Source organism: Microcaecilia unicolor, chromosome 8 (assembly GCF_901765095.1).
Source record: "Microcaecilia unicolor chromosome 8, aMicUni1.1, whole genome shotgun sequence".
Classification (NCBI taxonomy): Eukaryota; Metazoa; Chordata; class Amphibia; order Gymnophiona; family Siphonopidae; genus Microcaecilia; species Microcaecilia unicolor.
The window spans coordinates 112760010-112785438 of record NC_044038.1 but is presented as its reverse complement, the minus strand read 5'-3'; positions in this window follow the sequence as shown (position 1 = coordinate 112785438).

The window sequence follows — 25429 nt, the reverse complement described above, 5'->3', positions numbered from 1 at the left end:
AAGGCCTACAATGGCTTCCAAACCTCCTTTCCCTTTGCGCTCATGAATAGCCATTAACGCTTGCATGATAATCACAGATGCATATCTCCCTGGGACAAATCCTACCTGGTCCTCATGAACTAGGGTGTGAATGACCTGATTAAGGCGGCGTGCCAAAATAGCTGCCAAAAGCTTCACGTCTTGATCCAGCAAGGAGATGGGGCGGTAAGATCCCACCTGTCCCACGTCCTTACCCGGTTTCGACAAGAGTATTATATGGGCCATGTTGGCGCGTATGTGGGTTCCCCCCTCTACCAAATCATTAAACCAGTCTTTCAAAGGTGTAGCCACCAGGTCAGACATTATACGGTAATACTCGGGCCCAAAACCATCCGGGCCCGGTGCCTTTGTCAATTTTAAAGCCTTGATTCCCAATCGAATTTCCCCCTCTGAAATGGGTGCATTGAGGTGCAATCTATGCTCTGCCGTTATATAGGGAACCCGCAGCTGCTGAAAAAAATCCTCGCACTGGGTATGGTCAAAGTCTCGGGCTTGATACAGAGAACTATAATATTGTACAAACTGCTGACGAATGTGGTCTTCTGTGGTATACTCCCTTCCGGCATCATCCCTAATCACTGAAATAAATTGTTTCTTACGAGAGGGTCTAACTAAGCTGGCCAACAGCTTGCCCGCTTTGCTGCCCCACTTAAATAAGCAGAGCCGTTGAAAATATATATCCCTCTCCGCCCGTTGGGTCAGGAGCTCAGTTATCTGTGTCTTAACCTGTTTCAGCTCCATCCTAAAGTGAGCAGTCATATGAGCTATATGTTGGCGCCGTAGCTGATGATACTCTCTGGAGAGGCGCAGGAGTTCTGCCTCCCTCTGTTTCCTTTTCCCAACTGTGTAAGCTATAATGTGCCCTCTCATGACTGCTTTCAAAGCTGCCCACTACGTTTCGGGTGTGATATCTGCTGTCTTATTATATTGCTTATATTCCAACCATTTAACCCTTAAATATTCGTGGAATTCCTTATCATTGATTACAGCAGGGGAGAATCTCCACACCCGCTCATCCGGCTCTGCGGACCACGGGATCACCATTTCAACAGCCTGATGGTCACTTAATACTGAGTCCACTATCTACACCTTGGAAACCCTGGCAACCACCCAGGGGGAGACCAATAGATAATCCAATCTTGAGTAAATTCCATGAGGGTGAGAATAAAATGTGAATTCATCCCCCTGAGGATTAAGAAGTCGCCAAACATCTTCCAGCCCTAGCTGGTTAAGTACAAAATGGACTCCTTTATTTTCCCATGTCCCACCTCTAAGTCTTGGCGGTTTACAGTCAATTGTGGGGACTGCCACCACATTGAAATCACCCCCCAAAATGAGCTGATAACCAGTGTATGTAACCACCCTGGCCACCAAGTCAGAGAAAAATTTATGGGAATACACATTTGGCCCATATATATTACAAATCAATATATGTTGCCCCCAGAGTTCTCCTAATACCAATATGTATCTCCCCTCTGGATCATGTATCATTTTATGTATAGTAAAGGGTAGGCGTTTATGTATAAGAATGGCCACCCCTCGTTGCCTTGAGTTATATGAGGAAAATCCCACCTCACCCACCCAGCCCCTTCTTAATTTCTGATGTTCAAGCGCCGACAAATGTGTCTCCTGGAGGTACGCTATATCGACCCCCTCTTTATTCAGCCAGGTCAGAATCTTGGTGCACTTTATGGGGGAATGAATGCCATCAACATTTAGAGTAATAATTTTTAAGTTAGCCATATGTTATACAGGTAGCATTCCAAACATTCAATGATTGTTGATCATCCTCACAGGTCTCCCAGCTGAACCCGTAAGGAATGAAAAATATGATCACAGAGAATCCTCCTATCGTTACTTTATCTTTGTTCCCCAGCAAATTCAAAGGCCCCCTAATCCAACAATCCTGAAGTTTACCCCTCCCAATCTATCCCTCTTCCTCTCTACCACACATACCATATCCAGCCAAACACTCACTCTCTTACATTCCATCCCCCCCTTTCCCCCTACCCCCTCCCATCTCTACCCCAATTATCCACCTTCATCCTTCACTTACCCAAATCAACCAACTCCCATCCGTCCCCTACTCAAACCACAGAGGGAGGTTCCCCCCCAGACCCTGCCTTCTGAAATATTATGAACATCACTGCACAAAAGAACATAAACATCCTGAACTATCCCTTCCCCACATATAAAAATGCGTTCATGTCCATTAACACAACCCCCCCCCCCCCCCCCCCCCCCCGTACAGCAAGTACAATTCGATCCTGTCAGCTTCCAGGATGCCGTGAGCACAGTGCAAGCAGAAAACCCTCCCCTCTTCATATAAATGACCTGTCCAAGAGAACTATTGTAAACAAGTCCTGTAACTGCAAACCAGTCCAAAAAATAGAGAGAGAAGAAATAGAAAATGTTAATGAAAAGTAGAAAAAAACGTAGAAAAATAAGGCATCAAATACAGCTCCACGTCCTTTCACTTTCAAGCTGGATGCGATGATCATACCCGTCTGCTGTCACAGCCTGCCTCCCTGCAGCTTTTGTTATCACATAAGCCGATCAATGAGTCTCCTGCTGTGCAGCTCCCTTGTCTTTGTTAAGGTTGTCCATGAATTTCTGCACCTCTGCTGCTTCCTGAAAAAGAAATACTTGACCCCCCTGCCAGACCCTCAGCTTAGCAGGGTATAAGAGCGCAAAGCGTATGCCTCTCTTGTGCAACGCTGTGCAGGTGGGCGCCATTTCCTTCCACAGCATGGCCACCCTCGTGGAATAGTCATTAAACAAAAGCAGCTTATGCCCTTCATACTCCACAGTCTCCTGAGCCCTATACGCCCTTAACACTTGTACCTTCTCTTGCCAGTTAGTGAAGTGAGCTATCGCTGCTCTGGGCTTAGTTGCATTTTTAGCTCTGATCCCTATGCGATGTACTCGGTCACAGCAAAATTTATTCTCCCCAGCCTGAAGATTCAAATGTTCCGGCAGCCAGGTATCAAAGAATTGGTCCTTTTATGTTAAATTGTACAGCGCTGCGTAACCCTAGTAGCGCTTTAGAAATGTTAAGTAGTAGTAGTAGCTTTTTGTCTGCCACCGATTCTGGCAATCCTATAACTCTCAAGTTATTCCTTCGGTTCCTATTCTCCTGTTCATCCACTCTGTCTCTCAGCTCCTTTGCTTCTTTCTGCAGTAGGGATATCTGGGCTGCCATAGCTTTTGTCTCATCTTCTCCCACCGATACTCTCTGCTCTACTTCTGTGAGGCACTTTGTATGTGAATCAAGTTTTGCAGTTCAGCCATCCACAGCTGATTGCAGCCTGGTAAACCTGTCTTCCAGCGCTTCTGAAACCGATCTTGATATTTCCTTCACCCACTCGGGTGACTGTGAAGGTAAAGAGCCCTGTACCTCTGGAGCCTCCGCCATCTTGTTCAAACTCTGTCTCTGCTGTACCTTCGTTTTCCTCTTTTCCCTCGTGGGCATGCCTTTCCCAATTCGTTTGAAAAGTCACTACTCTCAAGCCCAGCAGTTGGAGGTAAGTACTGATTTAATCAGGGGTCGTCTTTTCACAGTGATTCTGGGTTTTTAGCTGATTTAAGCAGGAAATCCTGGGAGCCTCTCTCCCTTGCTGTTGTTCAAGCAGCAAGCATCATGTGACCCCTTCCCCTTGTTCCATCTTGTTTTCTGTCAGTACTTGACCTGATAAACTCCCGGAAGAGAACTTGGTTTTTTACCTTGTAAAATATATCTTGTCAATAAGATATAGCACGTTTCAGGCATCCATTTCTGAGCTGTCTCTGCCTGTTCATCTGTTTTCCACCTCAGCAGTAGAACTGTTTTTTCTTCAGACTTCTACCTCCACGCATTGTTTCAGCCCAGAATAACGAAGTCTCTGTGCTATGAAGCACCCCTTCTGACTGTGAGTACATTGATGTGTTTATGCAATAAAGAAAATATCAGAAAAAGAAAGAAGCTTCAGGTGTTCTGGTGTGCCAAGGTTTATGCTTCAGGATAGTAAGATATTGTTAATTTTCAAGTCTTAAGAGAACTGAATTCCTCAGGGAGGTGAATAATAATTTAAAAAAAACCCAAAACGATTCCTCTAAGAGGCGGACAGTAAAAGAAAATACCAAATAAAAAACCCAGCTACCCAAGAAATTCAAAGTGGAATTAGATAGTTTTGAAGGAACTGAAAAAAGTTTCAATAGGACAAGTGCTGTCTTCAAAGAGCCTTCTGCACTGCCTTTAATCAGAAGAAGCTAAGCTTGTGAAGAAGCAGATTTGTGTAAGTTAATTTACCAGAGAGCAAAGTGATCATTCTGGATGTTAACTGATCTGCATACAAGTGAACCTTTAGCTAAGAAGAGCATTGTTTGAGACTGTATAAGTACATATATCAGAAGAAGTTATGCTTGTGAAGAAACAGATTTATGTAAGTTAATTTTACCAGACAGAAAAGTGATCATTCTGGATGTTAACTGATCTGCATACAGGTGAACCTTTACCTAAGAAGAGCATTGTTTGAGACTGTTTAAATGCAGTTACCAGAAAAGATAAACTTATGAAAAAGCAAAGGATTTTATGATAGCTTGAAACCAGTGCTTAAGAGACTGTTATAGAGTTTTTCTGAACCTGTGAAGCATCAGAGAAAGAAGCACCTTGAAAGTTACTCTGCCTCTCCCCTCTACCTACAGCCACAGCCAAGAATTGCAACATTGTTTGGTTGCTGGGCGTGAAGGGTGAGAAACATTAGATGCTAAGAGGCAGATTAAGGGAGGTCCCTTACTGAGAGCTACTTTTCCCCCTCCCTTCCTCTGTTCATATCTTACCATTGAATCCTGATCCACTTTTAATCTCAGCAGCCAGAGAGGCAGACTCTTTCTTTAAGTCAGTGAAGAAAGATAGAAGCAGCTACAAGCAAACAAGTCTCAGCACAGCTTTTTTACAGAGTAATCTCTATCCCTCTACCCTTCTCTCACACCCTAATACAGACTAATAAGCAAGTACAGGATGACAGATTTTAAGGCAACACAATCCGCACCAGATAAAATTATCCCTGCCTCTGATACTCAGGAGCAGTTAGAGGGCAATGCAGCCATGGCAGATACCCTCCCCCTCCAGTCTTTGCTTAACTTGAGGCTTAACTTGAAGACGCTGTGGGACAGAATGATAGAAACAAGCAATTTAGCCACTTTGTCTCTGAAGACCCTGTTCTAAGAACCAAAGCTTATGTGATGACACATGCACCATCACTTTACAGGGCATGGAAACAGGATGATTCAGAGGAGTCCTCTGATCCTGAGGAACCAAACCCAACCTCAGCAGAGAGAATGTCACCTATGGAAAGAAAACCCAAGGCACTGCACGCCATGGACCCAACTCACACTACACCAACTTACAGTCTCGCATGCGCTCTGATGCAATACCACCCGTTCATGTCCTGAAAGCGACTAATGAAGTAGATGACTAACTTCAACAACAGACCTTAGTGCCACATTATGCCCGGAGGTGAGGAGAGTCTCAATCACTGCCTCCTAGAGAAGTATCAGCTTTACACTCTTCATGCCAACCAGAAACAGCAGGGTGGTCATATTTTACATCTGTCCCAAAAGAGGTCAAGGCCAGTCAGCCCGCAGTGGCAGCAACTGTTCAACCTGAAATCTCAACAAGAGATGAGCTAGTGAGGTATCTAGCATGCAAGGACCTGGGGGGCTCAGGGCTCACCCAGTTCAATGGCCGTCCTGAGCGTTACCGGGCATGGAAATCAGACTTCAAAGACACCATTGCAAACATTATGCTTACTTCCAAGCAGGAGATGAATATGATGCTTCACTGGCAGGGAAAGGAAACAGCTGTATGTGTAGAGGAGCTGAAGTATTCATATTTGAAGGACCTTTCTAAAGGGTTAAAAGAGATGTGGGAAAGACCCGAGGAGTACTATGGTAGTCCAGAAGCCATAGAAAATTCACTGGTCAACAGGTTGGATAGATTCCCAACGCTATCCGGTAGAGATAACCACAAGCTGCAAGAGCTAGGTAACCTCCTTCACGAACTGGAAGCAGCCAAGGCCGAGAACAGCTTTCCAAACCTCAGCCAGCGAGACACACCTTGAGGCACCAAGAGCATCTTAGGAAAGCTACCATACGACATATGGGCGAGATGGTTGGTAGTTGGCACAGAATACAAGGAAGAGAATCAAGGGAAATATCCCCCTTTCAGTATCTTCAAAAGGTTCATAAGAGACATAGCCAAGAGAATGAATGATCCCTGGTTCATGGTTGAACGACCTGAATCGAGCCAAGTCCTGGCGGGGAAAACAGCCAAATCGTACAAGAAACCTATATCTGTACATAAGACAGAGGTGTCATCCTCAATATCTGCATCATCCGACCCTTCTTCTGCCACAGAGAACGTAGAGGATCCCAATGAACAGTGCCACATACACAGGACACCTTACCCTCTCAGTAAGTGTCGAGGGTTCATAGGGAAGCCTTGGAGGGAGCGCAAAGTGTTGCTTAGAAGATTCCGATTTTGCTACAGGTGCTGTTCTTCCACAAACCATCTGGCTAAAGATTGCCGAGTGCCTATCCTATGTTCAAAGTGTGGTAGCGCCCAACACGTCTATGCTCTACACCCAGATGATGCAAAGCTGTAACCCAATTCCGAGGTGAATCATGGCAGGGAGACGGAAGAGGGAAGTACACCAATACTCCAAGTCACTCCGAAATGCACAAAGTTGTGTGGAAAGAGCCACAATGAGAGATCCTACACCAGGATATGTTTGGCCAAGGCGTATCCTGAAGGGCGGCCTGAGAAGGCAGTCAAAATGTATGTCATCATAGATAAGCAGAGCAACCAGTCCCTGCAAAGTCAGAGTTTTATGACCTGTTTGAAATTCAGCAAGGATTCTCCTTAAATACCATCAAAACTTGTGCAGGAGTTGTACAAATGTCGGGGAGAGTAGCAAGCGGCTATGTAATAGAGGCAATAGATGGAAGTGCCAAGTCACGATTGCCTATGATAATTAAATGTGACCAGATACCAGGTGACAAGGATGAGATTCCTACACCAGAGGTGGTGTGGAATCACCCCCACCTACGACTAATACCTAACCAACTAACACCTTTGGATCCAGATGCTGAGATCTTACTCTTGCTGGGCCGAGACACACCAGAACTCTTGGATATCCACAAATCTTGTAAGGGCCCATGGGGTACTCCCTATGCTCACCATCTAGACCTGGGTTGGACTATAGTAGGCGATGTCTGCCCCAATCGAAGGAGAAGGGCGAATGTCAGAGTACTCTCTATCAATGTCTTAGAAGGCGGGTGCACTTCACTATTCATGTTCCAATCACCTAACCACCAAAGAGACTCCTGCTTACAAAGAATGGAGTGCTGTCTCAGCACTGAATAAAACCAGCTCTGCAGCAGGTTTAGGAGAATACCTGGGAAGCTCAGTGTTCCAGACCACCAAAGATGATGACAAACTTGCCTTCTCCATTGAGGATAAAGAGTTCCTGAGCATTATTGATAAAGAGTTCAAGAAAGATGAGTCAAATAGTTGGATAGCACCCCTTCCATTCTGTAAGCCAAGGTCTCGACTCCCAAACAATAAAAGTTAAGCCCTTTCTCGTCTTGCGTCGTTTCAGAAATCATTGAGGAGAAAACCAGAGATAAAGTAGCAGTTTATAACTTTCATGCAGAACATGTTCACCAATGGCCCCACCGTTGAAAAAAAATGAAGAGTGCTGGTACCTACCTATCTTCAGAGTATACCACCCACAGAAGCCACAACAAATCCGAATTGTGTTTGATTCTAGCGCTCGATTTCAAGGAAACTCACTGAACAATGTGCTGCTCACTGGGCCAGACTTAACCAACAGCTTACTGGGGATCCTAATCCGCTTTAGGAAAGAGCCCATTGCCATAATGGCTGACATTCAACAAATGTTCTACTGTTTCACTGTTCACAAAGACCACAGAAAATACTTGAGGTTCCTGTGGTTCCCCGATGATGACACCAACGGGGAGGTGATTGAATACAGAATGCGAGTTCATGTCTTTGGAAACAGCCCATCACCAGCAGTAGCCTCTTACGGGCTTAGACGAACTGCACGAGAAGGAGAAAAGAAATATAGTACAGATGCCAAACAGTGCATAGAAAGAGATTTCTATGTGGATGATGGGTTGAAATCTTTGCCTATTGAAACAGAAGCTATCGACCTGCTGAAGAGAATGCAGATGATGTTAGCAGAAGCTAATTTGAGGCTTCACAAAATCGCATCAAACAGCGCCAATGTAATGAGAGCGTTCTCTCCAGTAGACCATGCTACAAGCTTGAAGAATCTAGACTTAAGAGTGGATATCCCCCCACTTCAACGCAGCCTTGGTTTAAATTGGGATTTGAAAAGGGACACCTTCACCTTTCAGGTCTGCATGCAAAAGAAACCGTACACCCGACGAGACGTCTTGTCTACAGTGAACAGCCTGTATGACCCACTAGGATTTGTGGCGCCAATCACTATCCAAGGGAGATCGTTGCTTCTTGAGCTCTCCAAGTTCAAATGAATGGGATGCCCCATTGCCGCAAGAAGAAAAAGTGTGGAATACATGGGGAAACTCTCTACAATCACTAGAAGAAATCAATATCTTACATACATATGTCTCCATGTCCCTCACGAAAGCATGCCACAAGAAGGTTTGCGTCTTCTCGGATGCATCAGAGAAAGCTATTGCTGCAGTAGCATACCTGAAAACCATAGATGCCTACAAAAGTGTACATATAGGATTCATCTTTGGCAAAGCAAAGCTAGCCCCACGGCCCAGTCAGACTGTGCCATGCCTGGAACTATGTGGAGCAGTCCTGGCAGTAGAAATAGCCGAACTGATTGTAAGTGAAATGGACATCCATTTAGATTCAGTTAAGTTCTACACAGACAGCAAAGTCATACTCAGTTACATATACAACCAGAGTAGAAGATTCTATGTATATGTGAGCAACCGAGTAGAATGCATCCGGAAATCCAGCAGACCTGTCCAATGGCACTACGTGTCAACCGACCAGAACCCAGCAGATCATGCCACAAGAGCTGTCTCAGCAAAGCACTTAACGCAAACTACTTGGTTAACCGGGCCGAAATTTCTTATGCAACCATTAACCTTTAACTATTGCAAACTCCTTTGAACTGGTAAACCCAGAAGACGATGTCGAAGTTCGCTCAATAGTGATGACCCTCACCACAAGTATCTCAACTAAAAATAACTTGGGGACGCACCGCTTTAACCGATTTTCGCGGTGGGTGACACTGGGGAGAGCCATAGCCCACCTTATCCATATCACGTGTTCTTTCCAACAAAGACCTGATAGGAAATCGAGTAAGTGTCATAACTGGCACCTCTGCACCAAGCCTTTGTCAGCAGAAGAGTTTGTCCAAGCAGAAAAGGTGGTTCTGCGTTGTATGCAGCAAGAAACGTTTGCTACAGAGTTCTAATGCCTCAGCAAAGGAAAGAACATTTTGAAAGGCTGCCCACTTTGGAAGATAAAGCCCTTCAAGGATGAGGATGGTTTGTTAAGAGTAGGCGGCCGTCTTACCCATGCCAAGATAGACAATAGTGAAAGGAATCCTCTGATCATTCCAGGTCGACATCCTGTATCCGCCCTACTCGTGCGCCATACCATGAGAGAGTCAAGCACCAAGGTCGACACTTTACCAAAGGAGCAATTAGGACCGTAGGAGTGTGGATTGTTGGGGCTAAGCGTTGTATTACTGCAATTATCCACAGAAGTGTCAAGTGCCATAAACTGCGTGGCAAATACCAAGACCAAAGAATGGCAGACTTACCACCTGAAAGACAGAGCATTGACCCACCATTCACTTATGTGGGCCTAGACATCTTTGGGCCATGGTCAGTTATGTCGAGACGGACCAGAGGAGGAAGTATGAACAGCAAATGGTGCTTGAGCATACGTGCTGTCCACATCGAAGTTATAGAGTCAATAAGTACATAAGTATATAAGTAATGCCACACTGGGAAAACACCAAGGGTCCATCGAGTCCAGCATCCTGTCCACGACACAGGGGCGTAGCCACGGGTGGGCCCAGGCCCACCCAGTTTTGGTTCAGGCCCACCCAGCAGTGGAGGCAGCGGAGCGGAGGGAGCAGGCTGAGCTCCGATCCCGCATCTGCCTCCCCAGCCCGCCACTGCCCCGCCCCCCGCCGCCGCCCGCCGTACCTTTAAATATTACAGTTTTGTTTGGAATATGTCCACTTTGAGAATCAGGTGCTCAACATTAAAAGTTTATATTTATTTACTTATTTATGGCATTTTATCCCACATTAAACATGAATTAAATTGGAACCTGGGATCATTTAATTTTTTTTTCCTGGAGACAGTAATGCATTGCCCCCCCCCCCCCAGGCTCTCTCCCCGGCTATAGCCAGCTCTGCAATTTTGAGGGGAGGTGGATGGGGGGGGGGGGTGGACCGGGGAGAGAGCCTGTTGTTAAACATTTACCAGCACACCACTGTCTAGTGCCCACCCATCCAACCTGTTGGCCCACCCAAAAATTGACTTCTGGCTACGCCACTGCCACGACAGGGGCCAATCCAGGCCAAGGGCACCTGGCAAGCTTCCCAAACGTACAAACATTCTATACATGTTATTCCTGGAATTGTGGATTTTTCCCAAGTCCATTTAGTAGCGGTTTATGGAGTTGTCCTTTAGGAAACCATCTAACCCCCTTTTAAACTCTGCCAAGCTAACCGCCTTCACTACGTTCTCCGGCAACGAATTCCAGAGTTTAATTACACGTTAGGTGAAGAAAAATTTTCTCTGGTTTTAAATTTACTAAACTGTAGTTTAATCGCATGCCCCCTAGTCCTAGTATTTTTGGAAAGCGTGAACAGACGCTTCACATCCACCTGTTCCACTCCACTCATTATTTTATATACCTCTATCATGTCTCCCCTCAGCCGTCTCTTCTCCAAGCTGAAAAGCCCTAGCCTCCTTAGTCTTTCTTCATAGGGAAGTCGTCCCACCCCGCTATCATTTTAGTCGCCCTTCGCTGCACCTCTTCCAATTCTACTATATCTTTCTTGAGATGCGGCGACCAGAATTGAACACAATACTCAAGGTGCGATCGCACCATGGAGCGATATAACGGCATTATAACATCCTCACACCTGTTTTCCATACCTTTCCTAATAATACCCAACATTCTATTCGCTTTCCGAGCTGCAGCAGCACACTGAGCAGAAGGTTTCAGTGTATTATCAACGATGACACCCAGATCCCTTTCTTGGTCCGTAACTCCTAACGTGGAACCTTGGATGACGTAGCTATAATTCAGGTTCTTTTTTCCCACATGCATCACCTTGCACTTGCTCACATTAAACGTCATCTGCCATTTAGCCGCCCAGTCTCCCAGTCTCGTAAGGTCCTTCTGTAATTTTTCACAATCCTGTCGCAAGTTAACGACTTTGAATAACTTTGTGTCATCAGCAAATTTAATTACCTCGCTAGTTACTCCCATCTCTAAATCATTTATAAATATATTAAAAAGCAGCGGTCCTAGCACAGACCCCTGAGGAACCCCACTAACTACCCTTCTCCTTTGTGAATACTGCCCATTTAACCCCACTCTCTGTTTCCTATCCTTCAACCAGTTTTTAATCCACAATAGGACTTTTCCTCCTATCCCATGACCCTCCAATTTCCTCTGTAGCCTTTCATGAGGTACCTTGTCAAACGCCTTTTGAAAATCCAGATACACAATATCAACCGGCTCCCCTTTGTCCACATGTTTGTTTACTCCTTCAAAGAATTGAAGTAAATTGGTCAGGCAAGATTTCTCCACACAAAAGCCGTGCTGACTCGGTCTCAGTAATCCATGTCCTTGGATGTGCTCTGTAGTTTTGTTTTTAATAATAGCCTCTACCATTTTCCCCAGCACCGACGTCACCGGTCTATAATTTCCCGGATCTCCCCTGGAACCTTTTTTAAAAATGGGCGTTACATTGGCCACCCTCCAATCTTCCGGTACCACGCTCGATTTTAAGGATAAATTGCATATCACTAGCAGTAGCTCCGCAAGCTCATTTTTCAGTTCTATCAGTTAATGGACACATCAAGCTTCATAAATGCACTCAGAAGGTTCTTTTCAATCCGTGGTACAGCCAAACAGATCCGCTCTGATTGTGGATCCAACTTCGTGAGTGCTTGCAATTAACTCAAAATAAACAGAGAAGATCAACACTCCTGCCATCGAAAGATACCTGAGCGACTGCCACTGTACATGGATATTCAACCCTCCCCATGCTTCACATATGGAGGGAGTATGGGAGCGCATGATTGGGATTGCTCGTCGCATCCTTGATTCTATGCTATCAGAGACAGGGACTAACCGCCTCACCCATGAGGTTCTAACCACACTGCTGGCAGAAGTGTCCACCATCATCAATGCAAGACCTTTGATTCCAGTGTCCTCTGATCCAGAATCGCCTTTGGTACTGACTCCAGCCATGCTCTTAACACAAAAAACAAGTGTGCCTCCAAACCTGCCTGGAGTCTTTGATGAGAAAGATTTATGCAGACGGCAATGGAGACAAGTTCAGAGCCTTGCCAACACTTTCTGGAACCGCTGGAGATGAGAGTACCTCCCGACCCTACAGATCCGTAACAAATGGCAGACCAGTAAGGCCAACATTCATGAAGGCGACATTGTCTTACTCAAGGACAACCAAACTCAATGCAATGATTGGCCCTTGGCATTATTCATAAAAACTATTCCCAGTACAGATGGAAACGTCAGAAAGATTGAAGTCAGAACTGTGAAACAAGGAACAACAAAGAACTTCTGCAGACCCATCACTGAAGTTGTGCTTCTCGTACCGCATGAAGAAACACAAGCACAAAGAGCCAACGTCCATCCATGAATAGAGACTTAAAGACTCTCTCTCTCTTTTGTGTTGTGTTGTTGTTGTTGTCTGTCTCTCGTTGCAGGTTCTGAGTGGTGAAGAAGATGACCCTTCAGCTGACGGATAGCCTGAATACAGATAATGGACTTTGTATGTTATTAAGCTGTTAAATTGTGATAATATTGATAGTGGTATCTACCGATACCAGGCAGGGAGTGTGTCGTACTTTGACAGCCTTGCCTTAGTTATAGTAGGTTTCTGAAATGTGTTTAATGCGTTACTGCAGATCTGTCTGTAAATTAGAGGAGCAATGCATTATGTGTAATATAGTTCACAGCTAGTGCAGACACACTTGTCTGCTTGTTTAAAAACTGTTATCATTGATGTAATGTTGCCTGAACCTCTTCTCCTTCTCAGCCTAGCTTGACTGCCTTGCTACCTGATGGCTCTGTCTCAATGGTCTTTATGCTCTTGTTCTTTGGGCTTGAGCCAGTGCCGTAGCTAGGGGGGCGCAGGCGGAGCGGTCGCTCCCCCAAACAGATTTTTGAAAAAATGTTGCCTATGTGCCACATGCCAGTAACTTTCCCTGCCGCCTTCCACGTAGTCTTGCATCTTTCTCCCTGTGTTTCTTCTGCTTCCTGCTGTCTCCCGTCTACATCATCATTTTTACTACCCTGAAGCGTTCTCCCTCAGCACCGGCGATTCACAGTCAGCCTTCTGCCAGCGTCGGAGCTTCTCCTCAGGCGCGTCTCACTCCCACCTCTGTGGAAAAGAGGAAGTTGCGTTAGAGTAGGCGGGAGTCCAGGACGCGCCTGAGAAGACCCGATGCTGGCAGAAGGCTGACTGTGAATCGCCGGTGCCAAAGGAGAACGCTTCAGGGCAGTAAAAATGATGACGAAGATGGGAATCAGAGGGAGAAAGATGCAAGACTCTGGGGGAAGAGCTGCCCAAGGAGGTTTAATAGACAAGTGGAAGTGAGGCTTTCTAGTCCAGTAAGTCCTGTAAGCAAGGAAGCCAATTTGGGTTAATCTGTTTCCACTCCCCCGCGCAGCCGTCATCATCATTGCCTTCACCCCAAAAGAAAACAAGCAAACTTATGAGCTGCTGCATTCACGTTGTTGTTCTTTATTGTTGATCCATCTGTAGCAAGGTTAAAGCCGTTTCTGTTGGATAGGCAGTGCCTTAAAAGCTGGAGGAGAAAAGAAATAAAACAGCTTCTAAAATTATTGTAGCTGGTAGAAAAAGCAATTATAAACTCTGTAGTTTGTGCTCATTTTTCTTCATTGTTCTTCTATACAATACATATGACCAAGATTTCAGTGAGGATATCCTGTTTCCTGATGAGTTTATCTTAACTGTTGTTGTACTCTGCCTTGGGAAGTTGGTTTTATAAAGATGATAGAATATATTGAAATTAAATGGAAGTAGAATTAAACTCGCCTTTCATTGGGGCACATGGAATCACATTTTCACGTCACCTCATTTGTAGGAATTTACATTTTAGATACACAACTGGATTATTCTGTTTTTAGGCATGTTTCAAGGACAAGTGGTTTTATAGGTCAAAATATTTAATTTACATAGACACCATATGAAAAATGCTAGTACCAATAAAGATGTCACGCCTGTGGGGCAGCACTTTACAAAACCAGAACACTGTACCAGTGTTTTCATGGTAAGAATCCTAAAAAGGAACTTTAAAACAATACAGGAACTAAGACCTTTGAAGTCAGAATGATTAAATATTTTGACACCCACCAGACAGGACTTAAAGATCTGGGTTTTCTAGCCCATTATAAACCATAAAATTGTACTGCTTTGTCACCCTCCTGTCTCCATGCATATCTCCCTGTCCCTCATCCACCCGACTCTTCCTGTCTCTCACCTATCCACCCCCATCCTGTTAGACTGTCACTGGAATGCTTTGATGTTTCACTTATATATACTGTCATCTACCAACATTTGCTTATTTCTGTTCTGACGAAGAAGGGCAACCTTCGAAAGCTAATCAATAAATGTATTACGTTATGTCCAATAAAAAAGGTATCATCTTATTTTCTTTTCCATGTTTTATTTTGTTTTATTTCTATTGATTACCTTTAAAAGTGGACTAATACAGCTACCGTACCCCTCTACTCATAGGTCAAAATAAAAATAAATATTTTTTTAATGCAGATCTCTTTTGTTTAAACATAACTAAATGGGCTATAAGCCCCTAATGCAGTCCATTGGGTTTCTTAAATTCTGTTTTAGTGGCCTTTACCAGGAGAAAAAAAGATCTCTGCACAAATATAATGCGTGCTAGAGTGCCTCTATAACTAGTCCCTCCAAATGACACACTGATTATGATTTACAACAAATTACTACTCTACTTATATTCTGTTCCATTATTATACTTTTTCTGTGTACATCCATATACTGCACAAATTGGCATGTTTGAAAATATAAGTGAGATTAAATACAAATGCTACCAACAATAAAGAGTGACAATGTGGATGCAGCAGCTCATAGGTTTGCTTGCTTTGTTTTGAGAGTATGGCGATGATAGCTTCACTGGGAAGGGAAAACTGAGATTGGATAGGGACACAGAGGGGCACTACTGGAAAGGAGGGAGGAGATAGGGACACAGAGAGGGCACTATTGGAAAGGGGAGGAGGAGATAGGGACACAGAGAGGGCACTATTGGAAAGGGGAGGAGGAGAAGATAGGAACACAGAGGGGCACTACTGAAAAAGGGAGGAGGAGATAGGGACCCAGAGGGGCACTACTGGAAGGGGGAATGGGGATATGGGGACAACGGTGAAAAAGGGATGAGATGGGGACAAAGAGGTAATTTTGGAAAAGGGGGAAGATGGTAACACGGGGTAATGCTAGAAAAAGGGGGAAGATGGGGACACAGCAATGTTAGAAAAAGGGAGAGATGGGGACACCAGGAGGGCAGATGCTAGAAAAGGGGGAGATGAGGAGACCAGGAAGGCTTGTGCTGAAAAAGGGGGGAGATGGGGAAACAGAAAGGGCAGATGCTGAACTTGGGGGTTGGGTAAGGACAAGGGACACAGAAGGGAGATGCTGGACAGGACAAATAGTGGTGCAGAGGAAAGAAGGATGGTGCACTTGGAGACAGAAGAAATGTCAGATGGGCAGGAAACCCTGTAAAGGCAAACCCTGTAAGAGAAAAACAGAAAATAGACAGAGGGACCAAAGCAATTGAAAAAATAGATTGTTCTAACAACAGTAGAAAAAGGTATTTTATTTTGAATTTGATATTAGGAATATGACAGTATTTGAAAATGCACATCTCTGATATCTTCAGATTATCAACCCTGCAGGGGTCCAAGTGGATTTTCTTAAGTCATTTTGGATGTACTGCAGCATAGATTTTGATGGGTAGAATCAGGGACTGCAAATCCCACATGAATGTGGGATAAGAGTTCTCAATGGAGTGGTTGAAAAATCTCCTTTCTGGAACTGGATCACTTGGGAGCTCTATACATAGAGAAGGAAGAAGACAAGAGGAGAGAGAAGAAATGGAAAGGCCAGCCTGGAAAAGAATTTGTAAGGCTGACTCATGGAACATGGAAAAAAAGACTGGGACCAGCCAAATTCCCAAACAACAAAGGTAGAAAAAACATTATTTTTATTTAATAATTTGTAAGGACTGAGATGTACCTGCTTTGTAAAATGTATATTTTTTCTATGTTTATTTTGCAAAGTACAGGAGAAAATGCTTTTCTGTTTCTTATTACCAGCATTGCACTGTTTATAGAGTCTGGTTTTCTTGGGCAGAGAGGAGGGGGTCTCTATTTCAACTTTTGTTGTTTGTTTGTTTTTTTTGTGGCTCCCTATTCTGTATTAGATTGGTAGGATGGAATGTTGTCACAATTTCTGCCAGGTGCTTGTGACCTGGGCTGGCCAATGTTGGAAATAGGATACTGGGCTAGATGGACCTTTGGTCTGACCCAGTATGGCTACTTATGTTATATAGATGAGGGTCTGTCCATGTTCTGCAAGTGTGACTGAGGTGAAGAATTCTGCTAGCATGTAGTATCTGTGTAGGAATGTGTAACGGTGCAGCTTGTTCCAGTTTCCCAATAGTAGGTATATTGGTGCTCCAGAACCCAGTGTAATATATATATATATATATATATATCACTACATTGTCTTTTCATAGGTGGGTTAGTGCTGTTTTGGGATGCTAAGTTTTGTGTTCTAGGGCAGTGTTTCCCAAGATGGTCCTGGAGTACCCCTTTGCCTGTCAGGTTTTCAGGATATCCACATTAAATATGCATGAAATTGATTTGCACACACTGCCTCCATTACATGCAAATCTTTTTCATGCAGATTCATTGTGGATAGCCTGAAATCCTGAATGGCAAAGTGTCTAGCCATATTTGAAAGTAGGCTCAGCCACTCTGGGGCAATGGCCGCCTTTGTTGGCCCTTGTCAACCAAAATAAAAATCCTGAAGACTAGTGGTCGCCACATCCTGTAGAGTCACCACACAAACAAAAGCCCATCTGGTTTTAATAAGGTGTCTAGCAGTGGAAGGAATATGTGTGCCATTCCTGAGGTGATGGTCACGATTTGAATGTTTTTACTTTGTAGTTAAGAAGACAGGTTGCCTGCTCTGGCCAGTCCAGGGACCTCTTCTGCATCCTGCCTCCTGATGTAACTTACTGTTTTCCTTGTAGGCAGGACACAACAGACACAGCCTGCCACAGTCCTTGAGCAACAACACAGACACTGCTGTCTAGCTGACACCAACCGGCACCTATTTTATAAAAGTCTGCTCCCCCTGAGATCAAAACCTGGCTATGCCTCTGCTTGGGAGCCCCCTGCTTTTCCCCTTGTTCTAGCTTTGAAACTTTCTCCATTTTGTTTTCTGTCAGTACTTGGCCTGTTAAACTCCCGGAAGAGAACTTGGTTTTTTATCTTGTAAAATATATCTTGTCAATAAGATATAGCACATTCCAGGCATCCATTTCTGAGCTGTCTTTGCCTGTTCATCTGTTTTCCACCGCAGCAGTAGAATTGTTTTTCTTCAAATTTCTACCTCCAAGCATTGTTTCAGCCCAGAATAACGAAGTCTCTGTGCTATGAAGCACCCCTTCTGACTGTGAGTACATTGATGTGTTTATGCAATAAAGAAAATATCAGAAAAAGAAAGAGGCTTCAGGGTGTTCTGGTGTGCCAAGGTTTATGCTTCAGGATATTACTACTACTACTACTTAACATTTCTAAAGCGCTACTAGGGTTACGCAGAGCTGTACAGTTTAACATAGAAGGACAGTCCCTGCTCAAGGAGCTTACAATCTAAAGGATATTAAGATTTTGTTAGTTTTCAAGTCTTAAGAGAACTGAATAAGTCTTGCCTCATCAATTTGCTTCATTTCTTTGAAGGAGTGAATAAACATGTGGATAAAGGTGAGCCAGTTGATGTAGTGTATCTAGATTTTCAGAAAGCTTTTGATTAAGTTCTTCATGAGAGACTCCTGAGAAAATTAAAGAGGATATGGTAACAGACATTAGCGTATCTGGGTTTAAAGAAGGTTTGGACAAATTCCTTTGAGGAAAAGTCTACTATCTGCTATTGAGACAGACATGGGGATGCAAGTGCTTGCCTTGGGATTGGTAGCATGGAACATTGCTGCTAATTGGGTTTCTGCCAGGTACTTGTGACCTGGCGTGGCCACTGTTTGGAAAATAGGATACTGGTATACATGAACCATTGGTCTGACCCAGTATGGCTACTTGTCACAAATGCTTAGCCACCTTCCTGGGGCTAACCCGTGGCCACTTAGAAGGTCTATCCCCAGCACAGCTCAGGTCCGCCTGCACCTGCCGCTTGTGCTCTACACTAGCACCCTCCTCCCACCGACTAGGTCACAAATGCCTCTGGGCGAGTCTCCTGTTCTCAAATTATCCCCAGTGATTTCTAGGTTACTGGAGCCACACTCTCAGTGGTCCCACAGTTCCTAGAAAGCACTCATAGGCCCAACATATAAACCTCCTGGATTCTGTAACAGTCCAGACAGGCAGAGTCAACAAACTAAACAGGTTTATTGTCACACTGGAACAATGAACAAAATAAAAATGTGCAATCAGCAAAGAATAACAGGTAACTGAATTCTGGATCAATTATAACGCTAAGTAAACATTTGCATATTGTCTAAACAGTACCTGGGAAGATCAGGACATATAATTCCCTGAGCTTCAGCAAGGAGATCTGTCTCTCTTTTCTCCTGGGATAAGACTGAAACAACAGCTACTGGGTAATTTTCTGAACTCCAGGCCAATGGGAGCCCAGTCAACAAGGTTTAAAAGTATACTACTGCTTGATTCCTGCTTGTATTAAAGTAAAAGAACATTCAGTTCCCTAAAACAGTTTTACAGCAAAGAAGCACCACCTGCTGGCCAAATAGGAGAAATACACTTCAGGACATAATTAAACAGGAAAATATCCAATACATTTTACAGGCTTAAAACACACTGTTTCTTCACACCACTCTTATGTTCTTATGTAGCTAATGGACAATTCATGTTGTACAATTTTCAATCTGAACTTTCATATGTGGAGGGTTTTTCTTGACCAATGATGATATTGAGTGGGTCACGTGACATTGCTGGCTTGTGTATCTGGCTCTTGTATTCAGGTCTTTTTTTTCTCCACATTTTTAAAGTTAAGATTCATATTTTGATCAGCAGTACAGTTCTTCATTACTTGTATGTAATAGGTGGTAAGGGCTTCCATGTCAATTTTAGCACAGATAAAGGTGGAGGAGTAGCCTAATGGTTAGTGCAGGGGCTGAGATCCTGGGGAACTGGGCTTAATTCCCACTGCAGCTCCTTGTACCTCTGGGTTGTCACTTAACCCTCTACGTCTAGTAGCGCTATAGAAATGATAAGTAGTAGTAGTAGTATTGCCCCAGGTACCAAACTTAGTGAGCTCAGTAGGGACAGAAAAAGTACTTGCACAGAACACGTAAACTGTAGGCATACCCCGTGGTGACCTCATTGCATAGATGCAGCAGGCAGGAGTCCATGTAGCTGTCTTTTCCTGTCTCACCCTTTCTATATGTACATAGAAGCAGATCCTCAGAGTGAAGAGTGAATGGCTCAAATCAACATGACAGACTTTTTCACTTCCAGGTCACTGGTTCAAATCTATCTCAGGTTTATGGGGGCCTAAAAAGTGTTTCCAGGGGAAGGGATTACATTTTGGCCCCTGTCAGATTTCTACAGATCTGTCTGTGAATTTTATTGCACACTGAGGGAATGAGGTGATAAGAGCTAGCCTTAATATTATACAATTCCTTTTTTTGTGATTCGCACTCTCTCAGTCTGAAATGCTGAGCATTCTAATAATGTTAGAAAACAAGATGCTTAGCTAGGTCCAAACTAATACAGCATTTGTAATGCTTAACTGCTCACAATTAAATCAGTCTCTCTTAGAGCTGTGCCAAAACAATTACTTGCTAATAATTCCAGCTAGCAACAGCAGGCACGGTTCCTGACAATTTGGAAAAGGTACAGGCAGTGGTATCATGTGATATGTGAACTTTATAATGTAGTGCAGCAACAATGCTGCGCTCATCAGGGTTTCAACCGTGTGATTTTGTGACTTGCACTTAAATAAACTGTAGCAGGTAATCACTGAAACTACTGAGGTTCCTTAGAAGGAATACTCAGGAACACCCCAAGAAGCCTACCAGCCATGAATTAAGGTGGCTCATTCATGTTGTTGCACTATGTGCAGGCCTCCCATTGAGACCATACATTCTCTGCTCCAAAACAGGTCCTGCAGGCCCAAGGAGCATAACTGAGATGGGAAAGCACCAAGGTGTAGATTTAGTAAAGGTTTCCCAAATGTAGGCACCGAGATACAAAGTGCTAAGTGTAGATTCTATAACAGCAGTTATGTGCGGAAGTGCCATTCTGGAACACTAGTCCAAATCAGCACGAACAGTGATTCTATAAAGGGTGTGTAGGGACAGATCCATCCCTAACTGTTGGGCTTAAGGCTGCTAAAAACAGGTGGCAATGCTGGTGCCTAATTTAGGCATAAAGTTTTCTCCAAAAAAACGTCCACACCACGATTTTCAAAACTCAGATTTGAGACGTTTTTCTCCTTAGTCCATCCAAAGCACAAGGAAGCGTGTTGGGGGCAGCATTTGGGCGTTCCCAAAACTTAGACTTTTTTTTTTTTTTTGGAACAAAGCAAAAATTCCAGGGCTAAACTTAGACTTTTTGGTCTAGACCTATTTCAATAATACCTAGGTCACAAAAAGGAGCCTTAAATGAGCAGAGAACCACTAGAGTGATTAAGGCCTAACCCTCCTTACTTCTCCTCCTATCTCCCAAAGATGTGAAAAACAGTACATAGCAGCCTCTATGATGGCCAATCCTATTAGATTAGCAGGCAGGTCCCTAACAGTTTGTACAATGGACTGTAGAGACAGGGACCCAGGCCCACATCCCACACTAACTGGTAGACTTGTGGTAGAAAGTGTAAGCCCACTAAAACCCACCAAAAACCTACTGTACCTAGCAAGATGGCCACGAGCTAACAAGTCGCACCACATTGGAGCTCCATCCTTACCATACGACCACCCTTCGGTACCCCCTCCTACCAAGTCACAACTCCCGGGGACCCCTCACAGAGCACCAAGGTGTTGCAAACAGAGCGGAGACCCGGTGTGCAACAGTGACCAGAGCAAGCAGCAGAGGCCACACAGCAGAGCCCCAAGCGATTCAACACCAAAGCTGGAAAGGATTGGCAGCCTGGCAAAGCAGCTACAGAGATACCGGAACAGTACACCCCACCTCAAGCTGAACCACGAGTGAACTCCAGAGGCCACGCGATATTGCACATGTGACTCAGCGCCAGAGCTGGGAAGATCGACGGTCTGGCAGAGCGGCGGTCAAGGTATCGAGAACAACGCAAGGTGAGCCATGCTCGTACCCCGGGAGCTCTTCATGAGGTGCAGTGAGAAGAGGCAAATATAGAGCCCCTCTACAGGAGACCCCCCAACAGCAGGATCTAATGAATCAGCCCGACCACAACCTGACCACCCCATGTAACTGCGAATCAGAGCCTCCTGCAGTCCCGATCCAACCATGGAGGCACATAGGAAGATCAAAACTAAATATAAGCCATTTAGACACTCTTGTGCTGAAATGGATTGGCTGTCAGACTTGTATTCTTTTTGCTTGATTGCAGCTAAAATCTCATAGCTCTCACTAGAATCTGAAGACAATTTCTTTTCCCTGCATTGGCAGTTTTTATAATTCAGCAACTCTGGAGAGACCTAGCAACTTATCTCATTTATTGCCCCCATCACAATGTTTGCCTTGTCTGCTAAAATCAGACCCCACATGCCTGTCAATTTAAGCTCAACAGAGATTATTGATGCAATACTTGTAAAGAGTATGTCTAACTTTTTGCTTCCAAACATCTAAATCACACATTAATTTGGAATTCTCCTTTTACTTCCATCTACTGTATTTTTTTCAAGGCTGCAAACTGCCCTTTTAGTCTGCCATAGTCAAGCTAAATAATATCTAAGGACAATTTTACACTACAAAGGATCCACACTAAGTCCTCTGAAAGGCAGCTCCCCATGCCTAAACACATCTTAGATTGGCAAACATAAGAACATGGGCTTCATGCTAATAATTTGGTGGAATCATCTAATGAATGGAACAAAATCCCCATATGCATCATTGACAAACGAAGACCTCATCAACTGGAAGAACCAAAATATAACCCTCACAACAAAATAGAGAGAAAACCAACAACCAACAACAAAAGGACACGCCAGAACAACACACAAGAAGATCACAACCAAAAATCAGACAGACCACACAGACAACTACAGATTATCAAACATAACAAAATCACTTACGATACATACACCAAGATACCCATAAGATATATAAATTCACGGTCAGCAGTCAACAATTAGATTGTGAGCTCTGTTGAGCAGGGACTGTCTCTTCATGTTCAAGTGTACAGCAATGCGTACATCTAGTAGCGCTATAGAAATGATAAGTAGTAGTAGTAACTAGACAACCCTACTGAGAGACTGGATTGAAATGGAAAAACTAGGATTACTACTACTACTATTTATCATTTCTAGGATTACTACTCATAACAGAAACATGGCTACACCTAGAAGACGATCCAATAATGCTGGAACTATGCCCACCAGGATACAAAACAATGCACATAAATAGAAACAAAAGAAAGGAGGGGGAGTTGCAATAATATAGAAATCCACTTTCACCGTTGAGCCTGTCGTTAACATTCGTCCCCAGCGATCAAAATCATGCCATGCAAAATCACTGACACAACACTCACAGGTCAACTGTTCTACCGACCCCCAAGAATCTGGACAAATGCCCAAGACGAGTTTATGGACTTCGCTATCAATGTCCATTTCCATTACTAATCACAAACTATACTTTTAAGTACCAACCAAAATGAAAACTACAATTGTAAGTCTCAAATGAATTGTAAAATGTAAACCAATGTAATCTGTAAGCCTCTTTGAACTGAAACTTGTTTTTGGATAACAATGGGATACAAGAATGCATAAAATAAAATAAATATGTGACACGTGCAAGCATAAGGGCTATTGTAGTGGTGTACAGTTGGGTACAGTAGGTTTTTGGTGGGTTTTGGAAGGCTCACCATATAATATAAGGGGGTAACAGTGAGATGTGTACCTGGGACTTAAGGAAGAAGAAAAGTTAGCATCATCATGTATGAACGTCTGATATTTCCCCTCCATGAGGCTAAACTAACACATAGTACTTCTACCCCAACATATAGGACTTAACCTTCCCTCCCATTCCCTTCCCCTCCCACCCCCACTCCCCTTTGTTTCCCTTGCTATGGCATCAAATGAACATAATAACGCAGGGTACAGGGCAATATCTAGAAGTTTAACAGTCTACTCCTGGCGGTTGGAGTCAGAGTATTCCAAAAGGGAGTCCAAGTGAGTTGGAAACGCACTCCAGTCTTCGTTTTAAAGTCTGTAATTCCCATCCTCTCTACCCGCAGTAACGTTATCATACGCACACGCCACTGCGATACTGTAGGGTAGTTGTATGTAAGCCATTCTGAGAGTATTGCTTGTTTAGCCACTACAATAGCTTTGCATACAAAAGCGGTAAATCCTGATGGGACAGGGTGTATGAGAACAGGATGACCCAGGAGCAGCGCCGAGTCATACTTCCACATCTCAGAAACATATTGTACTAGCTCCTTCCAAAATCGGACGATGCCCTTGCAGGACCAAAACATGTGCCCGAGGGTGGCCCCCGGATCCATGCATTTGAGGCACTCTCCCCAAGGCGAGAGTCCCATGAAAGGCTCTTCTGGGAGAAATGTAGAGTCGAAGAGCAAATTTGTATTGTAGCTCCCAGTGCTATGTCATGTTCATTGTTTTGCGCATTGTAAGCACATGGGACTTGAACTGAGGCAATCCAGGGACTTTTTATATGAAGTCCACTGCAGTAGCCCCTAAGGTGCCCCACTACTCTGCTGGGATGTTTGTATAGCGAATGCTACATACCTGTAGAAGGTATTCTCCGAGGGCAGCAGGCTGATTGTTCTCACTGATGGGGGTGACATCCATGGCAGCCCCTCCAATCGGAAACTTCACTAGCAAAGTCCTTTGCTAGTCCTCGCGCGCCCATGTGCATGCGCGGCCGTCTTCCCGCCCGAACCGGCTCGTGTTCGTCAGTCCCGTATGTAGCAAGACAAAACAAGGGAAGACACAACTCCAAAGGGGAGGCGGGCAGGTTTGTGAGAACAATCAGCCTGCTGTCCTCGGAGAATACCTTCTATAGGTATGTAGCATTCGCTTTCTCCGAGGACAAGCAGGCTGCTTGTTCTCACTGATGGGGTATCCCTAGCCCTCAGGCTCACTCAAAACAACAAACATGGTCAATTGGGCCTCGCAACGGCGAGGACATAACTGAGATTGACCTAACAATTTTTCCAACTAACTGAGAGTGTAGCCTGGAACAGAATAAAACATGGGCCTAGGGGGGTGGAGTTGGATCCTAAACCCCAACAGATTCTGAAGCACTGACTGCCCGAACCGACTGTCACGTCGGGTATCCTGCTGCAGACAGTAATGAGATGTGAATGTGTGGACAGATGACCACATCGCAGCTTTGCAAATCTCTTCAATAGTGGCTGATTTCAAGTGGGCTACCGACGCTGCCATGGCTCTAACATTATGAGCCGTGACATGACCCTCAAGAGCCAGTCCAGCCTGGGCGTAAGTGAAGGAAATGCAATCTGCTAGACAATTGGATATGGTGCGTTTCCCCACAGCCACTCCCCTCCTGTTGGGATCAAAAGAAACAAACAATTGGGCGGACTGTCTGTTGGGCTGTGTCCGCTCCAGATAGAAGGCCAATGCTCTCTTGCAGTCCAATGTGTGCAGCTGACGTTCAGCAGGGCAGGAA